This window comes from Pithys albifrons, chromosome 15 (genome assembly GCF_047495875.1).
Source record: "Pithys albifrons albifrons isolate INPA30051 chromosome 15, PitAlb_v1, whole genome shotgun sequence".
Classification (NCBI taxonomy): domain Eukaryota; kingdom Metazoa; phylum Chordata; class Aves; order Passeriformes; family Thamnophilidae; genus Pithys; species Pithys albifrons.
The window spans coordinates 16,873,782-16,879,781 of NC_092472.1; positions in this window are offsets into that span (position 1 = coordinate 16,873,782).

Here is a 6,000-nt window from a genome sequence, read left to right on the forward strand (position 1 = left end):
TTTCCACGTCATGTAGAAACTTGAATAGAGAGATTCTGTATCGTGAGGTGAGATCATAATATGCAAGTGTTTCACAGACAGAAAACTCCAAGGTCTGGGAATGCTTTTTAGCCAGTAAATATGGCATGGTCTGGTCATTAACTGGGACCCATTGTTTACAAGCAGAATAAACCAGTTGGTAGGCAGAGCCAAAAAGCAGCCAAAAATCCCTAATTAAGAGTTTTTTTCCCCCACTGAAGCAATAAAATGCAAAATTGTGGTTTTATTAAGTCTTACATGGGTCAAAAAAAACCCCCCAAACAAACAACAAACCTTTCAAATGTAATTAACACTTGATCTGTTCACCAGAGAAGTGACCATGTTAAAAAGAGGTAAAAGAATAATTGAAAACTTTGAGTGGAAACCAACTTCAACCACTGGCAAGGTTATTTCTGATGCAGGTTGTGAACTGACCTCAAACAATGCCAATTTTTCCACCATTCAGTGTTAAAGGAAATAAATTGAGTTTCGTTGTCATAGTTACTTCAATTAACATGAAATAAAAGACTTTCAGTGTTTTCTGACACAAAACCAAGCCTGGCAAAATTGGAATTTCTGTGTTCCGTACAATTCCTTCTGTGAGGAATGATATTACCCAAGGCTCAGTGTGAAAGAATACCTTGAATGCATGGAGCATATTTCCATTTGTATGTTGTATTTTCTTTTAACATTCCTTGCTGAAAAACAACGATCCTGAACAGATATTGGGAGAACTTCAGACAGGAAACTTGGTACCAGCAAACCCAAGAGTTTTGAAGAGTTTTGAGGGATTCACCATCAATTGGAGAGCTGAGAATCTCCACCAGCAGCCAGAACTGGAAGGTGACTGTGGCTACAACCAACATACCTTGAGGATGTTCACCCTGTCCCCCAGGGAGCTGGTCCAGCCCAGGGAGGTGGAAGGAGAGTGGATTTTCCCTCCTCCAGGCCAGCATTGCTGCAGGAAAGTTAAGATGAATATAATGAAGTGAGACTATGAGATGTTTGCAATGAGCACTGAGGGGTTTTCTTTCAAATTACAACATGTTGGTGCTGCTGGTGGTGGCTCCAAAATTTCCAGACAGCATAAGGCTGAGTAGGATGGGTTGCCCAGGTCCTGCCCTTCATCTGACTGACAAACACCTTTTCCTAACTGGAAGAAATACTGGATTTCATTTGAAGAGGTCTCTCTCTGGCTGGATATTCCCCATGGCTCCCTTTTGTCCTTTCCACTTTTGCAGGCTTTGCCCTAGAATCATAGAATGGATTGGGTTGGAAAAGACCTCCAAGATCATCAAGTCCAACCCTTGGTCCAACTCCAGTCCCTTTACCAGATCATGGCACTCAGTGCCACGGCCAAGCTCAGTTGAAAAACCTCCAGGGATGGGGAATCCACCCCCTCTCTGGGCAGCCCATTCCAATGCCTGAGCACTCTCTCTGCAAAGAAGTTTTTTCTGATATCCAACTTCAATTTCCCCTGGCAGAGCTTGAGCCCATCGTGCCCCCTTGTCCTATTGCTGAGTGCCTGGGAGAAGAGACCAACCCCCACCTGGCCACAACTTCCCTTCAGGCAGTTCCAGACAGTGCTGAGGTCACCTCTGAGCCTCCTCTTCTCCAGGCTGAACACCCCCAGCTCCCTCAGCCTCTCCCCATGGGGCTTGTGCTCCAGTCCCTTCTCCAGCCTCGTTGCTCTTCTCTGGCCCCGCTCCAGCCCCTCAATCTCTTGCCTCAACTGAGGGGCCCAGAACTGAACACAACACTCAAGGTGTGGCCTCCCCAAGGCAGAGTCCAGGAGAAGGGTCACTGCCCTGGGCCTGCTGGCCACGCTAGTTTGGATCCAGGCCAGGATCCCATTGGCCTTCTTGGCCACCTGGGCACACTGGTGGCTCATGTTGAGCTTCCTGTCAATTAGTACTCCAAGGTCCCTTTCTGCCTGGCTGCTCTAATGACCTAAGGATGTTATTTAGTCCTTTCTTCTAAAAGGTAAAAAAAAAAATCAGAGGGTAGAATGATTTCAGGCTGTTCAAATTCCTGACATGGAAAACCCTGTGGTTAGTCAAAAATACTCCTGTTATTTCCACCAGTTTTACAACACTATGACCATCACTTCCCCTTGGGTGGTTTTGAAGCTACATCGATGTGAAGGGAGAACAAAGTTCAACCATCCCAGCTTCTGAGTACAGAAAGGCCTTGGAGCCTCCATAAAAGTTCACTTCCTTGTTGTAAATGATAATAAGGCAGGACAATTCTTCACAGGTTCCTCACATTTAAACATCAAATAACATGCAAGGCTTCAGAAGCACTCCCAGTCTGAACTGTGAATCAGAGAGGAAGAAAAAAGAAGCAGTAAGTTAATAACTTCTTTGGAGCATAATATCATTTATAGCCTGTTCTCCCTTAATGTGGACCTGAGCAACCACTCTGAGTTCATAAAGTTCAGTGCATTCAGTGAAGTTTAAGTGAATTTTTGTATCTTCAAGGCCAAGGACTATGGGTGTCTTCATGCAGGCAGAAGCTTTGCTGCTTTCTTGCTGAGTAGGGCCTGATTAAGGAGAGCAGAATCCAGCTCTGTGTCAATGCACCACTCAGTGCCCCACTTTTGCACACTGCAATGCTGCAGCTGTGCCCATTTCATGTTCTCAGCTCAGCTGGAAGCCAAAAAGAAGAGATTAAAATGGTGCATTCTGAGCATCTCGCACATAGTCTTGCTCAGATGCTGAATGGTCCTTTCTGTAACCCCAAAAATGACCTCCTTTCCCAACTGGAGGTCTCTTTGAAATCTCAATCTGGCTTTTAAAATTCTTTATGGTATCAGGGAGAAAACCCACAGTCTGTGTTGATGCAGTGCCTGCAGATGGCCCTGCCCTGGCCAGGGGGTGCAGGGGAGTCACCCACTTTTAGCACTTTCAATTATTGTTTCCTTCCCTTGCCACAAATATTTCCCACAGTCCCACTGGTTTTCCCTTGCCCTCCTTACTCACCCAAGCTCATAGTTAGGGGCACACTGGGCATTTTGTTGTGCTTTTTTTCATGAAAGGGACTTTGGAGTACTGATTGACAGGAAGCTCAACAGGAGCCAACAATGTGCCCAGGTGGCCAAGAAGGCCAATGGGATCCTGTCCTGTATCAAAACTAGCGTGGCCAGCAGGCCCAGGGCAGTGACCCTTCCCCTGGACTCTGCCTTGGGGAGGCCACACCTTGAGTGTTGTGTTCAGTTCTGGGCCCCTCAGTTGAGGCAAGAGATTGAGGGGCTGGAGCGGGGCCAGAGAAGAGCAACGAGGCTGGAGAAGGGACTGGAGCACAAGTGCTGTGGGGAGAGGCTGAGGGAGCTGGGGGTGTTCAGCCTGGAGAAGAGGAGGCTCAGAGGTGACCTCAGCACTGTCTGGAACTGCCTGAAGGGAAGTTCTGGCCAGGTGGGGGTTGGTCTCTTCTCCCAGGCACTCAGCAATAGGACAAGGGGGCACGATGGGCTCAAGCTCTGCCAGGGGAAATTGAAGTTGGAGATCAGAAAAAAATTCTTTGCAGAGAGAGTGCTCAGGGATTGGAATGGGCTGCCCAGAGAGGGGGTGGATTCCCCATCCCTGGAGGTTTTTCAACTGAGCTTGGCCGTGGCACTGAGTGCCATGATCTGGTAAAGGGACTGGAGTTGGACCAAGGGTTGGACTTGATGATCTCGGAGGGCTTTTCCAACCCAATCCATTCTATGATTCTGTGATCCTATGTTCTAGTAGGCATGAAAACATTCAGTAGGGATTCCATTATGACTTAGCACTTGTGTTGAAGGGTGAAATAACTTCCCAGCCTGTCAGAGGAGTGATGCAGCAGGAATAGTTCCTCCTTTATTCTACATATTTTTCTTTAAACATTCTTAACCATGTTTTGTAACAAGCTGCTTTCACTGCACTAGACTGGCTGGAGGAAGAGGATGTGTTTTAACTTTCAAATGACTGGAGAGAAGCAACAAACCTCAATATCTCTGCATTAAGTTATTGAACTTTTTGCAGAGATCTGAGGCTGGAGACCCAAAGAGTTTTTACCTTCATTCAATGTTTTGCCTCCCTTGTTTTCCAAAATTTGCATTGTTTTCACCTGGGTATTGGTTTCATCTCAAACTGTGACAACTTTGTCTCTTCTGTGATTTCTTTGAAGGATAAATGTGTCAGAATTTTTGTGGGGAGAGCAAAGGGCAATCCACTGGCAAAGCTCCACTGACACACTTTGACTGATAACCTTAAAACTTTTGTCAAGAAATTCTGTGTTTCCAACACAGGAAAGTGCCAGATATGCCATTTTTACCCTTACAAGAACTCATTACCACATTCAGCTGAATAACTGCCCCAAACCTTTTATTAATTGATGTTTCTGATGAGTGGAACACACAAATCTTTCACAATATCAAATAAGTGAAGGTTGCTTAGCCTGAGTGGATGGCCCTGCCTTGAAAGGACTGTGACACAGGTCAAGGATGGAACATCAGGGAGAAAAGGAAAGGGCATTTTCCTCCTCTTGAAGCTCCTCACAGTGCAGTTCTAGCCAGAAGTTACTGAGCATTCCTGATTCTTCCTCGCCCTTTAAAACAATATGTCCACAATGAAAGGATTTTTTGTACTCACAAGATGAAGTCACAAAACGTTTGCCAAGTTCTCAGTCTGATGGTGTCCTTCTGGCCTACCCCATCTTCCTTGTGGGCTTGATTTTGGAATCGCTCAGGGGTTGTCCAAAGCCACCAACCCTGATGGGACATGATGGGATGGTGCATGAGCAGCAGCACAGCCTTCCATATCTTTCTTTATGCTCTGACCTGTTCTCAGAGCTAACAATTCCTAAATAAGCCATGACATTTATGTTCTCCCAGATGTCCACCTTTGAAACCAGTCTAGGCACTGAACTCTAGAATGCTAAGGTGAAAAGCTGAGAGCAATTTCTTCACAACACTTGAGTCTGGAGCATCTCTCCTCACTTCATCCTGAACCCCACTCATGCTGAGCACTATACCAGCTGCCTGGAGGCAGGCTGAGGCTTAGGCCATGACTCAGAGGGTTGTTCATCTTCCTTCCTTAGGGTTTCCTTCCTCCCTATCTCCAGGAAGTGGGTCCTACACCAGCTTTCTGCCTGGAACAAAGAGTGGCCCCACCGTGGCATCTCGAGCTAAGCTCTTGCAAAGGAAAGGAGTTCCTGCACTCACAGCCCCAGCAGTTCCTGCTGGCAGCCAGGGGAGGGGCAGAGCTGTCCTGCTGACACCCCTCACTTTGGTGTTACTCCTGGTGGCAGCATCAGGAGCATCAAGAGCACGGAGCTCCTCCAGAGTTCTGCTTAGCAAATCCCTCACTCCACTCAGCATCCCCAGCACCAGGATGCTGGAAGCCAGCAGGTGTGAACAGCAGACATCTTGTACACTTTTTTACTATTTCTGGTCAGAAGAAGGAAGGAGAGAAACCAAGTGCATCCACATTTCCAAAGCAGGGGCCTGATCCAGAGTCTATTGAAGTCCACTGAAAGGTTTCCATTGACGTCAGCAAGTTCTAGATGGGCCCCCAGAGCTTCACTGAGTGGCTGATGTCAGTTGGAGCTTCCCTGGGTGAATTTCAGGACTGGCTCATGTGCCCAAGTCTCCTTTCCTTGCATGATGGGCAGAAAGGCAGCCTGCAAGGACAGGGCTGCAGAGTTGAAGGCTGGTTCTAAACAAGGACCAAGCTTTGGCATATTGTGCAGCAGCCTTGGGCTGTGCTAAATTAATGCCATCTGCTCCTGGCCTTCCTCCCCTGGCCTCCTCCCACCTCCTCCCTCCCTCAGGGGCTTCTGACAGTGGAGAATAGCTGGAGTACAGTCACAAGCATCACGCCTCTTCCTGCCCCTAACACACCCTTCACACCCTTTGTTTCTCGCTAAGTGTCATGGGTGGAGATCCCAGCGCTGGCTCCAAACCAGCTGGCAGCATCTGGCCAGGCTCGGCCCCATTTCTACCAGACTTGGAGGACCTGA